Source organism: Rhincodon typus, chromosome 8 (genome assembly GCF_021869965.1).
Source record: "Rhincodon typus isolate 14 chromosome 8, sRhiTyp1.1, whole genome shotgun sequence".
Lineage (NCBI taxonomy): Eukaryota > Metazoa > Chordata > Chondrichthyes > Orectolobiformes > Rhincodontidae > Rhincodon > Rhincodon typus.
The window spans coordinates 91,480,874-91,501,366 of NC_063339.1; the positions used below are offsets into that span (position 1 = coordinate 91,480,874).

General features: G+C 43.7%; 3 non-coding genes across 3 annotated transcripts; 2 read left to right on the forward strand and 1 right to left on the reverse strand.

Moving 5' to 3' along the window:
- Positions 1 to 4,396: 4,396 nt before the first annotated feature.
- trnak-cuu lies at positions 4,397 to 4,469 on the forward strand. Its single transcript has one exon. It is a non-coding gene; the product is annotated as a tRNA-Lys (tRNA).
- Positions 4,470 to 12,064: 7,595 nt separating this feature from the next.
- On the reverse strand, positions 12,065 to 12,136 carry trnae-uuc. The gene has a single exon. It is a non-coding gene; the product is annotated as a tRNA-Glu (tRNA).
- A 7,666-nt stretch (positions 12,137 to 19,802) lies between these two features.
- On the forward strand, positions 19,803 to 19,884 carry trnas-uga. The gene has a single exon. It is a non-coding gene; the product is annotated as a tRNA-Ser (tRNA).
- The last annotated feature ends 609 nt before the right edge of the window (positions 19,885 to 20,493 follow it).

The window sequence follows — 20,493 nt, forward strand, 5'->3', positions numbered from 1 at the left end:
AACGTATTTATCAAATTCACTCTCTCATTAGCTTACTCACGCCAACTTTACAACTTTAAAAGGATTTCATCAGCTGTAATGCTGCTTCCGTTGCCATGAGGTGCTGAAAAGCTCCGCTAAAATGGTTGCCTTTTTCTTTTCTTTTCTGTCAGTTAGCAGCCATGTCGAATGGAGAATTGGTCCTTTCAGTGTCTACCACAATATGTGTCTCTATTTGTCTCACCCCCTTCCACATTCTCCGACACTCCATTGTCCACATCCCCCTTTTCCCATTTCTGCTCTTTGAAAAGTCTGAAATTCGGAGACACTTTGAGAGTGGAGTGTCTAGTACTGGGCTCACATTCCTTGGATAATGTGTCTGTCTGTTATGACTGAGGTAAGGAGTCATTTCTTGTCTCAAAAGATTGTGAATCTTCAGAATTCAAAATAGAATTCCTTACCCACCAGAAAAAAAACAATGCCACCACAATTATAATATTATAGCGATGTCTTTACTGTTGGTGTAAAAATGAATGAGGGTGATCTTTTCAAAGAGCAGACATGGGAAATGAGGGATGTGGACAATGGAGTGTCGGAGAATGTGAAAGGGGGTGAGGTGGATACACAGACTCAAAGAGAGACAAATAGAGACACATATTGTGGTAGACACTGAAAGGACCAATTCTCCATTCGAAATGGCTGCTGACTGACAGAAAGGAAAAGAAAAATGTCTGTGCCATTACCACAACATTCCCCGGTAAGGCTACAGTTTATCCAGCCTCACCTCGTTATTCCGACCAAACTGTGAATGAAGGGATGAGAATACAAGAAAAGGAGAAGCAGAAGTGCTTGTGGAACAGCAGAAAGGAACTTCATGGTGAATCGAGCAGAAAAAGAGGAGACACTGAAGCAGCCTCCTGACGACAAACGTATTTTCTTTGCCAGTAAAACTCACGGCTTCACAAATCAGGGACCTTGAAGTGAAGCAGTGACGGTGATTATCTTTGTTGGTTGTTCACACTGTGAATATTACCGTTCTTGTTCATGTCCGTGCTAACACCACAACTCTACTGCATATAAGCATCACACATAAACCGGTGATAAGTTCTGAAAACAGAAAGGCCTCCAGCTGCGCAATAAGGCTGACTCCCTGCATTAGGATCTTTTGCAGAGCCTAATGTTAACAGGTTCTGTTTTGCAATTGGTCAGTGCACTCGGATATTGAGAGAAAGACTGGTGTTTTGAGACGACCCAGGAATGCAACCTCTTGTGTTTTCCTACTCATCGACGTTTCCGGTGACACAGAAGATTGTCAATCTGGATTGTACCTTCAGGAGATAGCTTCGAAACTTTGTCAGCTCCACAGTTATTCAGTCAGACCCCGGACATACAGGTTTTAATACAGTTATTCTCAACATGTACCTTCATTTAATTCATAGAAATGTATGAAGAGATTGGAATCAAGTAAACATATGAATGATTTTCACTTGCCCTGCTCCACACGGAGTGAGACAGGGACGAGCAGTTGGATTTGACCCCGCACTCTTCAATCCTCCGCGACCACCAGAAAACGGCCACTGCAGATTCCAGTGAAAAAGAAGGACTGTAAGAAAAGGGGTAATCTGCCATGGGTGTCTAAAGAAATAAGGGAGGCTATCAAATTGAAAGAGAAGGCATACAAAGTGGCCAAATACAGCATGAAACTAGAAGATTGGGAAAACTTTAAAGGTCAATAGAAAGCCACAAAAAGAGCTGTAAAGAAAAGTAAGATAGAACATGAGAAAAAACTAGCACAGAATATAAAGACAGATCGCAAAAGTTTCTATAAATATATAAAATGAAAAATAGTGGCTAAAGTAAATGTTGGCCCTTCAGAGGATGAGAAGGGGAATTTAGTTATGGGATATGATGAAATGGCCGAGACATTGAACAGGTATTTTGTATTGGTCTTCACAGTGGAGGACACTAACAACATGCCAGTAATTGACAAAGAGACAAAGGTAGGTGAGGACCTGGAAACAATCATTATTATGGAAGAGATAGTGTTGGGCAAGCTAATGGAGCTAAAGATTGATAAGTCTCCTGGCCCTGATGGAATGCATCCCAGGGTACTAAAAGAGATGGCAGGAGAAATAACAGGTGCACTGGCAGTAATTTTCCAAAATTCGCTGGACTCTGGGGCAGTCCCAGCAGATTGGAAAACAGCAAATGTGACGCCACTGTTTAAAAAGGGAAGTAGACAAAAGATGGGGAATTATAGACTGGTTAGCTTGATCTCTGTAGTGGGGAAGATGCTTGAGTCTATTATCAAGGAAGAAATAGCAAGGCATCTTGATAGAAATTGTCCCATTGGGCAGATGCAGCATGGGTTCATGAAGGGCAGGTCATGCTTGACAAATCTTTTGGAATTCTATGAAGACATTATGAGCAAGGTGGACAATGGGGACCCAATGGATGTGGTGTACCTAGATTTCCAAAAGGCCTTCGACAAGGTGCCGCACATGAGGCTGCTGCATAAGATAAGGATGCATGGCGTTAAGGGTAAAGTATTAGCATGGATAGAGGATTGGTTGACTGACAGGAAGCAAAGAGTGGGGATAAATGAGTGCTATTCCAGCTGGCAGTCAGTGACCAGTGGTGTGCCTCAGGGATCGATGTTGGGACCGCAATTATTTACAATTTATATAGATGATTTGGAGTTGGGGACCACGTGTAGGGTGTCAAAGTTTGCAGATGACACTAAGATGAGTGGCAGAACAAAGTGTGCAGAGGACTGTGAAATTTTGCAGAGGAACACAGATACATTGAGTAAGTGGGCAAAGGTCTGGCAGATGGAATGCGATGTAAATAAATGTGAAGTCATACATTTTAGTAGGAGTAATAGTAAAAAGGATTATTACTTAAATGGTAAAAAGTTGCAGCATGCTGCTATGCAGAGGGATCTGGGTGCCCTTGTGCATGAATCACAGAAGGTAGGTCTACAGGTACAACAAGTAATTGGAAAGGCAAATGGAATTTTGTCCTTCATTGCTAAAGGGATTGAGATTAAAAGCAGAGAGGTTATGTTGCAGTTGTACAAGGTGCTGGTGAGGCCACACCTGGAGTACTTTATGCAGTTTTGGTCTCCTTACTTGAGAAAGGATGTACTGGCACTGGAGGGGATGCAAAGGAGGTTCACTAGGTTGATTCCGGAGTTGAGAGGGTTGGCTTATGAGGAGAGACTGAGTAGATTGGGATTATATTCATTGGAATTCAGAAGATTGAGGGGGGATCTGATAGAAACATACAAAATTATGAAGGGAATAGATAAGATAGAAGTAGAGAGGATGTTTCTACTGGCAGGTGAAGCTAGGACAAGAGGGCATAGCCTCAAGATTAGAGGGAGCAGATTTAGGACTGAATTGAGAAGGAACTTTTTCACCAAGAAGGTTGTTAATCTATGGAATTCCTTGTCCAGTGAAGTAGTTGACGCTATTTCAGTAAGCGTTTTTAAAGATAAAGTAGATTTTTTTTGAACAATAAAGGAATTAAGGGATACTGTGAGAACGCGGGTAAGTGGATCTGAGTCCACGAAAAGATCATCCATGATCTTATTGAATGGCGGAGCAGGCTCAAAGGGCCGGATGGCCTACTCCTGCTCCTAGTTCTTATGTTCTTATGTTCAATCAGCCGCTTCGTGTCCATCCTTGGGAGGCAAGATCCTCCAACCGGGGCCAAACATCTCAATGCACCGAGCACAGGCTCAGGAAAACACAGGGAGATTCCATTCCGCTCAGTAAACTTCAGAGCAACATTGACACAATCTCCAAGTGAGTGGAACTTACTCTGAGCCTCACTTGGGAAACCTCATTTGATACAACGAGTGAAAACCTGTTCCTTCTGAACAGTTGGTCCCGTGTGGAAAAGGGCGAAAATCATTTTACATTTCACAACGGCTGCAGCAAATTCTCCTTGATCTTCGAATCTTTTTAACCGAACTGTGAAAATCCAGTCCCCAGATGCGAAACTGCAGAATTTGCTGATGTACCGAACAAACAAAGTGCTGAATGTATTGAGTGAGACTGGGCAGACAGACACGCATTTCACACAGTCCGTAACAGAAATAACTGGGTTTATTGAAGCAGATTCACCGTCTCTCAGACTGACTGACAGTCGCATGGGCAACTCAAGGATGAGGGCACCGACATGAAAATATGAATTTTGAATGTTAAATCCCGGAACCAGTGCTGAAAATGGATTATAATGGTCTGAAGGAGTAACAGCTGAAAATTGGAAGATGTAACTGATGTTATTTGTGATTGAGAGGAATGAACTGGAAACTTGTGACTTTCCAGGTGGATCATCTTTGGCACATTGAAATTAGGTTGCAGGGGATTTGGCTCCGTGTGAAATGGGAAAATAAGTGGAATTTCATTGAGCCCAGCTCGCTCAGTTGGTAGAGCATGAGACTCTTAATTTCAGGGTCATGGGCTTGAGCCCCACGCTGGGCGTCATTCCCTCTTGCAACTTTACTTTCTGAGGTGAAGCCCAGCTATTCAGTCCTCCAAGTAGCTTTAGCTCTGCCGAAAACATGGTTTCTCTTCTGCTGCTTTGATTAAGATACTGGTTTCCTGTTTTAGAGTGCAAATTGTTTCCACTTCACTGGAAGTCCCAGAGATCAGTTTGTAGGTGCAGCCGCTTGTATAATAAATGACAAGACTTTTAAAGGGGCAAACCCGACTCCAATCCTGCACCAACAAGACTTTTCAGAGTCACAGAATGAGAATGGTCACTTCCTGGGCGGCTCCATGTCAAATGGAGCTGAACCAGAATTACCTAATTCTGAGGATACCATGAAAAACATCAATGAAGTCTCCCTGAACGTTACCCAATTCACAGGGAAAATTATCTTCTTTTGTGATCGTGTGGGTTTATTCAATAAAATCTTCATTCTCGGTAAGAGAGGGGAAAAACTGTGAGTTTTCAGTGTGTGACAGAAGTGATGTGGGTGAACCCGGAAATATGGTGCAGTGTTCTTTATCGAAGCACAATATACTTTCGCACAGGCACATTATGTTTGTTGCTCAACCGAATCTCACAAGATGCGTTCGGCTTTGCATTGATATTGGCTTTGATAGAAGGTTATCGGCATCTGGCACAAAACTGATGTTGTAGCTAAGTAGCAAAGAAAACAGACAAGATGAGTGGGGTTCCTCACAAGAGTTTTCCGGTGCCTTTGCATCAGTTGTGTGCAGTAGTATGATTGGAAAATGTCATATGTGAGCTGTAAATGCATGCTGTGGTGACTTAGTCGAGCGGTCTAAGCTGCTGCGTTCAGATTCTTGCTTCTGAGAAGGTATGGGTTCAAATCCTACTGTGGGCACCTGTTAGACCAAAGATGCGTTTAACGTCTCGTTGTTTTGCCCAAAGTAATCTATGACGTGGGACAGCACAAAGCCTCCATCGGGTCAGAGTCCATGGTGCAGTAGTTATCACGTGCGGAATGCCCCCAGCATGATCGTGGGAACAAGCAGGCTTGCGCTGCTACGCCATGTCCCAGGCAAGTTGCGGTGCTCACTGTATTCGCTGAAAATGAATGCAGATCGTTATTTTGCTACTGGTGTGAAACAAAACCCTGCATTGAGTCTACTTGCGGTTATTTGCCTTTTCTGGTGAAAAGGAGGGTATTGCGATGTGAAATTTCTCTCATTTCCTCATTTCTGTTCCGGAGAAGGGAGCTGATGAGCCACCTTCTTGATCCGCTGCAATCGTTGAGGTGCAGGCAGACCCGCATTGTTGATCAGAAGGGAAACCTCATCTAATCGATGTGATTGCTCGCGTTCACTTTTCGTGGGTCATTCTTACTCTTATTCTTTTTATTTCCTGACTTGAGCAGTTTCCGGTAAGTGGCGATGGATTAAACTTCCAGTGTATTTGGAGGAGCAGTTTGGAAGTGCCCCGGGGTATTGGGGTATTGGCATCTGGTGGGAAATTGATATTGTAGCTGGGTATAGCCGAGCAGCTAAGAAAATGGGCGAGGAGGATAGGCTTCCTTGAAGCCCTTACCGGTGCCTTCGCTTTTGTTGTGTTCCGGCAGCAACATCGCAAAAATCATTTTTGAGAGAATCGCTCGTATAACATGGTGTCCTGTGACCTCTGGTATTTGCTCTTGCCCAGAAGTGGAAATCTTCGCCGGAATACTGACCGACTAAGCAGAAAGATGGGGAAAGTGAAAGGAATTATGATAATGTTGCTGGTGCCTGGACTGCCTGTGGAACAATTTCGCAATGGGATCTGCCGTTCTCGGATTCTAAATCTGCTTACCATTCGAGACGAAGGATTTTTTTTGGAGCCACTTATTTTGCATCACAGGCTTAATAACTGTAAGTATGTTGCACGGTATTATCTCGTGCGCGGCTCACTCGGCTTTGTGCATTTTCCCTGCCGGCCGGTGCTGATCATTTTACACTTACACCGGAAAGTTATTCCGGTTTGAACAAGGGACCAAATCATATTCCAATATGAAGATGTAAATCCCAGAAATGTCGGAGAGCTCGTATTTTCTTTATCGGAATATACATTCTCACAGACACAAAGCATTTGTTGGTCACCGAGTCTAAAAGATACGTTCAGCTTGTCATTCATTTTTGTTTTGATTGAAGGGCTGCAGGTATTTGTTGCAGCACACATCACAACCGTGAAGGTATAGGAGGAGTAGAATGGGGATCGATATAAACCAGTGACTAATCTCCCCAGCGCCCGATGTGCAATCGTGAACATTCGGCCCCAGTGCCTGATGTTAGACCATGACCACTTTCCCCCACAGCCCAGTATAAACCAGTGAACTTTCTCCCACAGAGTCCGATGTAAAACAGTGAACATTCTCTCGCAGAGCCCAACATAAAAGAGTGAACATTATACCCCAGAGCCCGATATGAAACGGTGACCATTCTCGTCCAGAGCCAAGCATAAAATAGTGACACCCGCTAATCCTCATAAACCCGCATTTAGCATGGCTTACCAACCTGGCCTGCACATCCCCGCACACAACGCGGCAATTTCCCATAGCAATTATATGAATTATATAAAGCCAAAAACAGGAAAGGCTTGTTGGATTAGTGGTATGACCCTTGCATAGGGTACTATGCAGTGTTAAAATGTGAGAGGCCCTGGGTACAACTCCTCAATGAGCCCAGGTATGTTATTTCACTTTTGGATTACAATGCTGTCAGGCAAGAACTTCGGAGAGGAATTTGGGAATAGATGTTCTCAGAGAAATGCACGACAGAAATGTGGAGGTTATTTAGGAAGCTCTTGCTACAGCTACTGGATAGGTTTGTCCCACTGAGGCAAGGAAATGATGGTAAGGTGAAGGAGCCTTTGATGACGAGATACGTGGAACACCTAGTCAAGAGGAAGAAGGAAGCTTACTTAATGTTAAGGAAACAAAGATCGGACAGGGCTCTAGATGTCGACAAGGTCGCCAATAAGGAACTGAAGACTTAGGAGAGCAAGATGGGGGGGGTATGGCAGCTAGGACTTAGGAAAATCCCAAGGCATTCTCTTCTTATGTGAGGAATAAGAAGATGGTCAGAGTAACGGTAGTGCCTAACAGGGATAGTGGAGGGAACTTCTGCGCAGAGCCAGATGAGGTAGGGGAGGTCCTTAATGAATACTTTGCTTCAGTATTCACCAGTGAGAGGGACCTTAACATTTGTGAGGATAGCATGAAAAAGGCAGATACGCTCGAACAGGTTGATGTTAGGAAGGAGGATGTGCTACAAATTTTGAAAAACATGAGGATAGATAAGTCCCCTGGGCCAGACGGGTTATGCCCAAGGTTGCTACAGGAAGTGAGGGAAGAGAATGCTTCGCCTTTGGTGATGATTTTTGCGTCCTCACTGTCTACTGGAGTAATACCAGATGATTGGAGGGTGGCAAATGTTATTCCCTTGTTCAAGACAGGGAATAGGGATAATCCTGGGAAATACAGAACAGTCAGTCATTCTGTGGTGGGCAAATTATTGGAGAGGATTCTGAGAGACAGTATTTATTGATTATTTGGACAAGCACAATTTGATTAGAAATAACCAATGTGGCTTTGTGAGGGGCAGGTCATGCCTCATAAGCCTTATTGAATCCTTTGAGGATGTGGCAAATTACATTGATGAAGATCGAGCAATGGATGTGGTGCATATGGATTTTAGATAAGCATTTAATTAGGTTCCCCAGGGTGGGCTCATTTAGAAAGTTAGGAGACATGGGATTCATGGAAATTTGGCTGTCTGGATACAGAATTGCTGTCCAATAGAAGCCAGAGGGTTGCAATAGATGGAAATTATTCAGCCTGGAGCTTGGCGATCAGTGGTGTTCTGAAAGAATCTGTTCTGGGAACCCCACTCTTTGTGATCTTTATAAATGACTTGGATGAGGAAGTGGAAGGGTGGGTTAATAAGTTTGATGATGACACGAAGGTTGGTGGCATGGTGGATAGCGTGAAGGGCTGTTGGAGGTTGCAACGGGACATTGACAAGATGCAAAGCTGGGCAAAGAAGTGTCAGATGGAATTCAACCTGGAAAAGTGTGAAATGATTCATTTTGGAAGGTCGAATTTAAATGCAGAATATAGGGTTAATTGCAGGATTCTTGGCAATGTGGAGGAACAGAGGGATCTTGGAGTCATCGATAGACCCCTCAAAGTTGCTACCCAAGTTAATAGGGTTGTTAAGAAGGTGTATGGTGCGTTGGCTTTCATTGGCAAGGGAATTCAGTTTAAGAGCCGCAAGGTTATTTAAAACCCTGGTTAGATGACACTTGGAATATTGTGTTCAGTTCTGATCGCGTCATTATAGGAAGGATATGAAAGCTTTAGTGAGGGTGCAGAGGAGATTTACCAGGATGTTGCCTGGACTGGAGGCCAGGTCTTATGAGGAAATGTTGAGGGAGCGAGGGCTTTTCTCTTTGGAGCAAAGAAGGATGAGCTGTGACTTGATAGAGGTATATGAGATGATGAGAGGCATAGATAGTGTGGATACCCAGAGACCTTTTCCCAGAGCGGAAGGGACTATTATGAGGGGGCATACTTTTAAGGTGATTGGAGAAAGATATAGTGGAGATGTCAGAGGTAGGTTCTTTACAAAGAGAGTGGTGGGTGCGTGGAATGCGCTGTCGGCGGTGGTAGTCAAGTCAGATACATCAGGGACATTTAAGAGAGTCTTGGACAGGCGCGTGGATGATCGTAAAACATAGAGTATGCAGGGTAGTTTGATCTTAGAGGAGGATAATAGTTCGGCACAACATCGTGGGCCGAAGGGCCTGTGCTGTACTCTTCTATGTTCTATGCGTTCAATTCACCTAGCCTGCATAAGTTTAGACCGTGGGAAGAAATTGAAGCACTCAGACGCAGACATGGTGAGAATGTACATCCTCCACGTAGACATGGAAGCTGGGTCCTTCTTGCTGAAAGGCCCCAAAAATTCTTGGATCCAGGCTGGTAGAGAATTGAACCCCAGTCTCCCGCGTGACAGGTGGGGATACTAACCACTACAGTGCTGAGGACCTTGGATGCAAATGCCCCTTAAGCCCTTTACGTGTGCACCAATCAAATACAATCGCTTAAGTTTCCAAATTCTATTTCTATTGCTTAGCCCATAGCCATTAATGCCATAGCATCACAAATTCACATCTGAATGCTTCTTAAAGTCATCAGGATATCTGCCTCTAGGACACTTACAGGCAGTGGCTTCCAGATTCCAAACACCCGCTGGCTGAAAGCGTTTTTCCGCAAATTTACTCAAAACTTCCTTCCTCTTACATTAAATCTATGGCCCCTGGTGATCGGTCCCTCCATCAAGGGGAAGCGTTTACATGAGTCTACCCTATCAATATCACTCATTATTTTGTACATCTCCTCTGCTCTAAGGAAAACGACCACAGTCTGTTCGATCTCTCTTCATAACGGAAACTCTTCAGCCTAGACAATATCCTGGTAAATCTTTCCTGCACCGTTCCTGGTGCTATCACATCCCATAATAACGTGAATTACAGAACTGCACACAATACTATAGCGATAGCCAAATGAACAAATACAATAAATGATGCAGAAAGCCACAGAAACTGGTCTTTTCCGATGAAGTCTATTTTGCTCATTATTGCCATGTGTCGTTTTCCTAAGTCTGATGTTCCAATAATTATTGGTCCGTGTCTTTAAAAGCTGCTACATGAGTCTTGATCTCACCGTCCCAGTATCTAAATATTTCGTTTGGTTTAAAGTTCCCGATGGTGAGACAGGCCACGTTCACACAGCAACAGTGACCGCAACAAGACAGAATGAACGCTGTCAATGTGAAAATGGATGTTAGATTGTGCAGTGCCTCAGTGAAGTGGAAGGAGGGACGTAAAGGAGAGTTAGTGATTGTGGGTGGAAGAGAAATCTCCAAGTGGTGGGTTTGAATTCAGATACATCAAATGCAGATATGTGAGAGAGCGGGGTTTGAGAGATGATTGTCACCACCTCAAAGAATATTTTCACGTAAAAATGTGTGATACTTGCCGCATTTCTATAGCCCGTGTCACAAGGAATAAAAAAAAACTGCAGCAAGCACCCACTACCGTAGCTCGCATTCGAATCGAGGTTGCTGCAGCCACAACGCAGAGTGTTAACCACTATACGATGTCAGCACCACATGAATCAGCTTGCTTGCAAAGAGCAATAACTACAGTGGCAGAGTATAGATATGTTAGGAACAGCGCCAGATCCACGATAGGAATTCTTTCCAAGCAGTGCACGGCAATGTGGGGATTCACAGAGGGCTGGAATCTGTAATTACGATGCTCCCAGAGACTGTGGAGATTCCATCAATGAGTATATTGAAGACTGAGATTGATAGATTTCTACAAAGTATCAAAGACTCGGGGAATAGTGCAGGCTCTTGTTGAAATGTACCTTTCAATAGCAATCTAGTTTAACATCGGATACTTCACCAGTTCCTTCACACAAGGAAGTAACCATTGCTGCATATGACATATAGTCCCAGTTCCGAGGCCCGGAACCAGAGAAACTCAATGGCCCAGCCACGAAGATATAACCGGAAATGGGGATGGCAATGAGCGTGCGGACATACGCTGTGATAATAGCTGACGGGATAGGCTGTGCATTATGAGCCAAGACAATGTGACAAAACCGAGATAGAGCCGAGGGGATGATGTGCAGAAGGATGAGAGAATGCAATGCTGAATCAGACTGTGACCAGGGTGATACAGATAGAAGTGAGCTCCAACCTCACCCGGAGCAGCTTTAATTGACATGGAGCAGGGATTATTGGGGCATCAGGCTGTATGAAAAATATGCAGCAATTTTAATTTGAGGCAAATTCGTTCTTGGCAGCACAGTTATTTGTGGATTGAGGGAGGATCTGTCCGTGAAAATGTCACAATTATAATGAAAAATGCTGCAAATATTCAACTCGTCAAGAGAGAAATCTGTGCTGGGAGAAATGGAGCGAACGTTTTCGCTCTCTTACTTTTGTCATATGGCTGACCCTGCACTGGGTTGAATTGCGGGAAGGGCTTTTTTTTTGCTCGTTTCATATTATTCAATTTCATGCAAACATGCACAGGTCACTGAAGTAATCTGAACTTCTGAAAAATATCGGTAATATATGATGTTGTGATTAGGCTCGAGTTTACCTCAGGTGACGGAGGGAAAGCAGGAAAGCGGAGTTGACATTTCTCAGATCAGCAGCGATCTCATTGAAAGGCCGAGCAGACTCGATAGGATGAATTGTAGCTTCCTGACGACAAATGCCGGTGAAACTCACCGCGTCACAAAAGGGAGACTATTGAATTGAAGTTGCGAAGGTGATTATCTTTGCTGGTTGTTCATCTTGTGAACGTTACTCTGACTGCTGATGTCCCTGCTAACAACACAACACAACACAAAGGTGAATAGCCTGACTGAGCAATGACGGCGCAGGCACCATTCCCCTCTTTGAGCGGCTGGAACATGGACTCTGATGTTCTCGGGGACATGAACTGACATTGAAAGGATTGTGGTCAGAGCTGCTCTGCCTTTGCTGTGGTCACCATCAGGAACAATAAACCTTCATTCCCTGACCGGGAATCGAACCCGGGCCGCAGCGGGGAAAGCGCTGAATCCTAACCACTAGACCACCAGGGACCGTAGTAGGAGGTGTACATCGTTTCTTAATGACACAACTTCTGGCTTTTTTCTCTTTCTACGACAGTTGTTTCTCTTCCAGAATGATTGAATCATCGTGTTTTTACAACACGGAAAGAGGCTCAACATCCCAGTTTCCAGCTTTGACTCATAGCCTTGTGTGCTACGAAGCGATGGACCGGCCGTTTGAGATGTTCACATTCCCTTGGGGAACTGGACCACATTTTCACCCTCAGAAGGTAACACACAGACATATTTCCCAGAAGGTGACAAAGGCCTCAGCAGAGACCAACCTCCAGAAAGTAGGATTTCACCCATTTGGGTTATATTGTCCAGTTCCACACTTCAAAACCAGAATCTGATTACAGCAAAGAAAAAAAGCATTCGGCCGCTCCCCTCCAGGGTTGGTCCCCCATTGCTTCCTTGCCAATCTGCACTTTATAATACCTCAACTCACCCAACTGCTGGCCTGTGGAGGAAATGACATTGGCAGAATTTCAGACGATATGAAAGTGCTCCTTTGGATGTTGGATGCGGCAGTTGTACAAACATTCTCATATCCTCCAGTTAGAAGTAAACTCATGACCGCTGCTTTACAAAACCATTGCTTTCAATACTGCGCTACAGAGCGAAGACTGTGCTCTGTCAGGTAGGGTTTCATGCATTAGAAACTGCAATGTAATAGTTGACAGGATAGTCTGTGCATTATAAACCAAGACAATGCGACAAAACCGAGATGGAGCCGAGGGGATCATGTGCAGAAGGATGAGAGATGCAATGCTGAATCAGACAGCGACCAGGGTGATACAGATAGAAGTCTTCCCTAGTCGTCTTCTGATTAGGATTCAGTGCCTTCACTGCCATGGCGTGTTCGTGGTTAAAAGTTACAATAATAACTATGAAATATTGACTGAACTTTAGAAGCAGAATTATGTCGTAGACCAGTCGGTATCGCTTCAATCTATATTACAGTTCTGCATCAGCAATGTCAGCTGCAATTGCCTGACGTGCAATTTGTTTAAGACAAGAACAGGGGAGGTCAGGAAAAGTGAAGGGCAATGGTGGTTTGTGAGAGTTGACTGTAGGCCTCATGGAGCCAGGCTCAATGTGAGCACTGAAGACTGGTTTTTCCTGTTTACCCTGGTATACAGATCACTCCGGATCAATCAACCACAATGACTGCCCCTTTGTTTGCTGCCCTTTGCACATCTCACCTTGGTTCAGTGCCCCAATGGCATCCACACATTTTTAAGTTAGCAAATTTTACTCCAGTCAGTTTTGCAGCCTTATACTAACATCATGCATTTTAGGAGTAGAAAGAGACAACTCAGCCCATCCAGTCTGCTCGGCTATTAAATGAGCGGATAATCCTGATCTGATAATCCTGATCTGCACTTTCTTGGATTTCTCCGTAACCTTTGATACCCTTGCTGCTAAAAATCTTTTGATCTCAGCCTTAAATATACATAGTGGCCCAGCTTCGACAACCCTCTTCTGTAAAGAAATCCACCGATTCACAACCATCTGAGAGAATAAATTTTACCTCGACTCTGCCTTAAATGTGCGACCTCCATTCTGATATTAGACACTCTGTTCCTCCACGGCCCCAGAAGGGAACTAACCTTTCTGCATCCAATCCATTACATCGCCAAAAACACCTGTATATTTCAATAAAGAACATTTTTGTAGTACTGTTTCTGAGCTGATGAAAGCAATGGATTTCAGTGCTTCTTCCCAATTAATTTTCCTCTGATGTGAAACTCTCACTGATTCTGATAGAGATTATCATTATCACTAAGGAGGCAGTGCTGGGCAAGGTAATGGGGCTAACGGTAGACATGTCTCTTGGCCCTGATGAAATGCATCCCAGGATATTAAAAGAGGTGATGGGGGACATAGCAAATGCACTAATAATTATTTACCAAAATTCACTGGACTCTGGGGTGGTTCCCGCAGATTGAAAAACGGCCAATGTGATGTCACTGTTTAAAAAATGAAGTAGACAAAAAGCAGGTAACTTTAGGCCAGTTAGCTTAACTTCAGCAGTGGGGAAAATGCTTGAATCTATCATTAAGGAAGAAATAGCAAGACATCTGGATATAAGTTGTCCCATTGGGAACACCCAGCATGGGTTCATGAAGAGTAGGTCATGTTTAACTAATTTGGTGGAATTCTTTGAGGACATTACTTGCAATGTGGAAAATGGGGAACCTGTGGATGTGGTGTATCTGGATTTCCAGAAGGCATTTGACAAGGTGCCACACCAAAGGCTGCTACATAAGACAAAGTTGCATGGTATTACAGGTAATGTATTGGCATGGATAGAGGTTTTGTTGACCAGTAAAAAACAAAGAGTAGGGGTAAATGGGTGTTTTTCTCGTTGGCGGTCAGTGGCTAGTAGTGTGCCTCAGGTATCAGTGTTGGGGCCACAATTGTTTACAATTTACATCGATGATTTGGAATTGGGGACGAAGTCTGGTGTGTCAAAATTTGCAGATGACACTAAGACGTGTGGTAGAGCAAACTGTGCAGAAGACACTGAAAGTCTGCAGAGGGATATAGATAGTCCAAGTGAGTGGGCAAAGGTCTGGCAGATGGAGTACAATGTTGATAAGTGTGAGGTCATCTATTTTGGTAGGAATAACGCAAAATGGACTATGTTTTAAATGGTAAAAAATTGCAGCATGCTGCTGTGCAGAGGGACTTGAGTGCCCTCGTGCATGAATCGCTAAAAGTAGGATTGCAGGTGCAGGAGGTAATGAAAAAGGCAAATGGAATTTTGATGAAAATGATAGAAAATCAAAAGTCAGAAGCAGTGTCGTTGAGAAAAGATACAAGAGTCTGAAGTACCTTTTCTGGTGGTCGAGTGGTTAGCATTTGGCGCTTTCACTGCCGTAGGCTGAGTTCCGTTTTCGGTCAGGGAATGGGAGTTCTATTCTGCTCGTTTGTTGTGATGACTGATTTTCAGGAGCAGGAAAGAAGCTGTGGAGCCTGTAGATGGACTGTTTTGTCCCAGAAATTATTCAAGTTAACAGAAGTCAAACAACTGAAAGTCTGACAGAGAAACAGGAATTGACCGAGAAACTCAGCAGGCCTGGCAGCATCTGTGGAGAGAAAGAGAGGTAACCTTTCAGGTCCACAGATCGTTAATTGGAACTAGGTTAGTTATGCATTTTAATAATATAATATTAGGCGAAGTTATCAGCTTTATCTGTCAAATCGGCATATTTATCAAAATTTCTCTCTCTGATTAGCCGACAATTGTTAATTGTTACAGTTCACAAAACAGCCAATCGGGTTAAGCTCAGGCAACTGGAGTGGGAGCAGAGGACTAATAATGCATTGAGTATAAACGTAAGAAGCAAGCCACCTCCACCTTCAGGAATCAAGCAACTAGCGCTATTTGCGAGACGTTTAGACAAGATACCCTCAATTTAAACCGTAGGCACCAGTGGGACTACGAATCACAGATCTCCTGTTTATTAGAGAGGCGCTTTCACCAACTAAGCCACAACACCACACAGGCTGATTCTGTCCCCATCCATATGTTCATGTACTTAAAAACCCGATCACAGAAACTTGATGCTTTTTTTTCTATCTCAATGTTATTCAGTGAGAATTTAAGTCAAACACCGCTTTTGTAAAGATGGACAGTTCACAGCTGAACATTTCCAGTGAAAATGCACAGAACGAGACAATCTCCTTTTACACTGCTTTAAAACCGATATTTTCACAATTTAAACTGGCGAGACAAAGAGGATGTGTTCATCCTCTCTGTACCCATTAACCACGTTAATACACACAGGCGAAACCTCGCAAACTGCATTCAATTCTATTCTCTCTGCTCGAGGAAAGATGAAAAGGTTTAGAAAAGGTTTATGAAGAAGTTGCCAGGGTTGGAGCAGTTGAGCTGGAGGGAGAGGCTGAATAAACGAGGGCTATTTACACTGCAGTGTTGGAGGCTGAGGGGTGACCTTATAGAAGTTAATAAAATCATGAGGGGTAGTGATAGGGTCTTTTTCCCAGGGTAGGGGAGTCCAAACTTGAGGTTACAGGTTTAAGGTTTGAGGGTAAAGATTTTAAAGGGACGTAGGGTGTAATGTTTTGACACGCAGGATAGTGTGTGTATGGAATGAACTGACACAGGAAATGGTGGAGGCTGGTATAAATACAACATTTAAAAGGCATCTGTATGGATCCATGTATAGGAAGGGTTTAGCGGGATATGGGCCAAATGTTGGCAAACAGGACTGGATTAATTTTGGATATCTGGTCGGCATGGACGAGTTGAAGCAAAGGCTCTGTTTCTGTGCTGAATATCTCTAGGACTCTATAATTGCTTTCAGTGTAGAAACGGTTCACTCAAACATCCTACCTGCTACACACCAGCGACATCACACTTAGGAGAGGTCGATCAAATGCTCCAAGTGTTGGAAGAGATCTAGTCAGTCTTCCCGTCTGCTCTCACACCAGCGAATTCACATGGTAGAGAAACCATGCATTTGTTCTGAGTGTGCGAAAGGATTCAATCAATCATCCCAGTTGCTGAGACATCTTGGCAGCCACACAGATGATAAATATTTTAGTGGCCTTGACTGTAGTTGTTCATTTTTATCAAATATTATGTACACGTTCTTTGGTGACTGGACAACTGATAACAAGACACTTACAGACACAGAGTGGAGTCAGGAACTACACACCCGTAATGTTGAACTCTGTAAATACATCTGTGCCAAGTAAAGAATGGTTTACTATTTTTCCTTCACTATAAAGCCCTTTTTTTTACGAAGGTGATAAATTTCAGAGAAAAATATTTCCATAACTGTTCAAAGAGGCAAAAGATGCATTAGGGGTAGGATGTGGAATGTGGAATGTGGCTAGTTTAGATCTGGTAATGTGTGATGTGGCAGGTTTAATGAATCAAGTTAAAAGATCTCCTAGAGAATAGTGCCCATCAAATAGTGTACTTCAGAGTATGGTGGGTGGGTTGTGGGGGATGGGTATTTCAACTTGAAAAATACCCATTCATCCCGATTCTGTGTCTTCGGTTAGTTAAACAAAAGGAAATCCATGCTCATTTATTACCCAACACTGTGAACTCTGACCTTGTGCTATGACCTTTTATATGACCCTTTTTTGAGTGCTATGGAAAATTTTTCAAGTACACTTCATCTCCGGGCTCCCTTTATGCACTCTGCTTTTAATATTAGCAAACAACTCTTGGAAAATTGTCAAGTGCAGATTTCCTTTCAGCAAACGATGTTGACTCAGTTTGACTGCGGTCATCGTTGGTGAAGGTTCGGCAATTTCTTCCTTTACATTGTTCCCTCGCATTTTTCAAATGACAGATAAGCAATTGGAGTAGATGGAAGCCATTTGGCCAATCAGGTCAGCTCTACCTTTTAATGAGGTCATGGCTGATTTGGTAATCCTCAACACCACTGTTCTGCCTTATCCACGTGGCCCTTGACTCCTGAAATGACTAAATGTCTGTCTGTCTCAGCCTTGAATATACCGAGCCGTGAAAGCCTCTGTTTTCAAGAATTCCACAGATTTGCTTCTCCCTGAGCGTGAGAACATCCACCTTATCTCTGATTTCAATGGGCAACTCGTTTCCCTGAGATAACGCACCCGGGTTTCAATCAGAGCACAACAAGCCTCCAAAGTTAGATGTGAACTCATTGGCGTCTCCAGCGCCAGTTGTAAGTATTTAAAACATTTTGTTTTTTGACCTCTCGTTAAAGCAACTGCCCTGATTTGCACGTTAGATTTGCCAAACAGGAACCTGCTCCAAACGTACTTCATTGGCAGTGATTTAGGTGGTGGTGAAAGGCGCGATAAAAATACGAGGACACAATTCTTTCTCGATCCATTGGCCTGATAATTAATCTCTTCGCTCATGGAAATGGATCCTTTCCATCCACTCTATCTCTCATCAATGTGTTTAGTTCAATTCAATCCCACAACAGCCTACTTCATTCTGATCAAGTACAGGGTGACAGTAAATTTTTGGGTCGTGGTCCAGACATCACAAATCGAATACTCGCCTTTCCTGTTAGAACCGTTTCATGAGACATATTAAACGCTAATGTGTGGCGTGTAGTCGTGGCCGAGTGGTTAGGGCGATGGATTTGAAGTCTATTGGGGTTTCCCCGCGCAGGTTCGAATTCTGTCGAAACAAACTCATGTTTTCTCAGGTCTGGTCGTTCGTTGACATTCAGGGAAGACGCGTTCTGAACAAGAATCCAGCCGCATTCAAAACCTTTGCTCTGCTTCTCTTTCCACCAATACAGCTGGACCTGTTGAGTTTCTGCAGTATTCTGTGTGTTTATTCTGCATAACTGCCGCTTTTTATGAAATATCTTCAATCCCAGTCCTCTGGCAACTGACCCTTGTCGTTGGCACAGTTTCTCCCGACGATCAACCGGCCCATCCTCACTCCCACTCAACCTCAAAATTACATAGAGCCCCAGGAAATCTCCGGTTTTGCTCCAAAGAGAACATTCCCGGCCTCGGGATTCTGTCCACCAAACGGGACTTCCTCATCCTCTGGACATGGTGCAAGAGATTTTGGGAAAATATTGTCGGTTGGTGGGGAGAAAATATTAAGGAAGCAAAACAGAAAACCCAGACTTCAGCTTTGTGAATCTTTAGAAACATTTTGGGAACTGGAATCACAGGAGAATGAAGAGTGAATTTTCCGACTGAGCACAAACAGTCCAGACACCTGCCACTTCTTTAAGAGGCCGGGACATTGACTCGGCTGTTATCGGGACATGAACTGATCTGAGACATTGAAAGAATTCTCGTTCCTGCACATCAGGAATTCAAATCTCATCTCGGCTCCGGGACAATTAGAAAACTCGGAAATGGACAAGACACTGAAAGGGTCGAAGGGAGACGGGCCCGGTTGTAGAAGAGCTGGTTCCCAGTGATATGGATGGGTGTGCAGAGGGTAGGATCAGACTGATCCCATGTCTCCTCAATGAATGTCCCAGGTTTTATTTTGGAAAAGTACAGCTGATACAAGACAATTATCATTCCAAGCGAGGCAGCTGGAAGTTTGAATTCACTAAGAGCCCGCTTTAAGTGCTGCTGCAAGAGCTCGCCATTTTCTCTGGTGCAATTGGCTGTCGCTCGCGACTATGAAATGTGAAGTTGGCGGTTTGAGGCCACTGAGGAAGGAACAAGTGCTGTTCTCACTCTACCAGTTCCCTTTTGACTATACAGTTACAGGTTTTAATGCAGTCAGGAAAATATTCCCCAAACGTAAATCTTGTCCGGTGAGTGACCACAAAGGTATTTCGATGTTGCTTTAATAGCTACCATAAAGAGCTGAGAATGCTTGGAATCTGAAACAAAAACAGAAACTGCACTACAGAAAGGAGAAAACAGAGTTCTGAAGAAGTTCTGAAACGTTGACTCAAATTCTCTGCCCACAGATGCTCCCAGATCTGCTGAGACTTTCCTGCAATTTATATTTTCGCTTGTAAGTTTATTTTATCTATTTGGATGAAACAACTAGAGTCACCATGTACCAAATTTAACACTTTAGAAATCTGCGAAGTGATTGGATTCAAACAAACCCAGCAACAATTCATCCATCCACAGCGTGACTGGGCACGGAAAGCGACCTGAAAAGATAAACGGCATTATCTCACTCCCAGTAGTCGTGGCTGAGTGGTTAAGGCCGTGGACTTGAAATCCATTGGGGTACTCCTACGCAGGTTCGAATCCTGTTGACTGTGGGTGAAAACAAATGCAAAGGCTGGTTGCAACAGGGGTCAAAGCAGGAAGAGCTAAACTTTCCACTTAGATTGCCACTGGTGGGAAAAGGTAACTCACTGCCTGTCATGGTAGAACAAGCACACACTTTCATAAAAGTGAACGTGTTTTAGGATATACACTTGCAGGGGCAACCATGGTGAGGCTGTGAGCTATGTGCTGGAACTCCAAACTAAACTTTCTCGTGGTGTTGAATGCTTGATCTGCAGCAACGAAAATCTTTTCAAGGTCTCACCGAGAACCGCAAAGGGGAGAGGCAGCTGAAATAGTCCACAAGCTGCTCGTGTGCACGTGTCAATTTTCCAACCCCACCGACCGAATCACTGCAGTTGCTGAGAATGAAAAAAAAACAAAAACCCAGTCTCAGCATTATGAACTTTTAGAAGGGAGGGGAGAATGAAGCGTGAAACTGTCTCACTGAGCAAAGACAGTCAAGGCACTTGCCCTTCTTGAAGAGGCTCGGACATTGACTCTGATGTTCTCGGGGACATTTGTTGCTGTGGGTGCAAGTATTCTTTGTATTTTTCTCCTATAAGGATCGCTCATATATCAGCCATGTGTCAGCTCTCTGA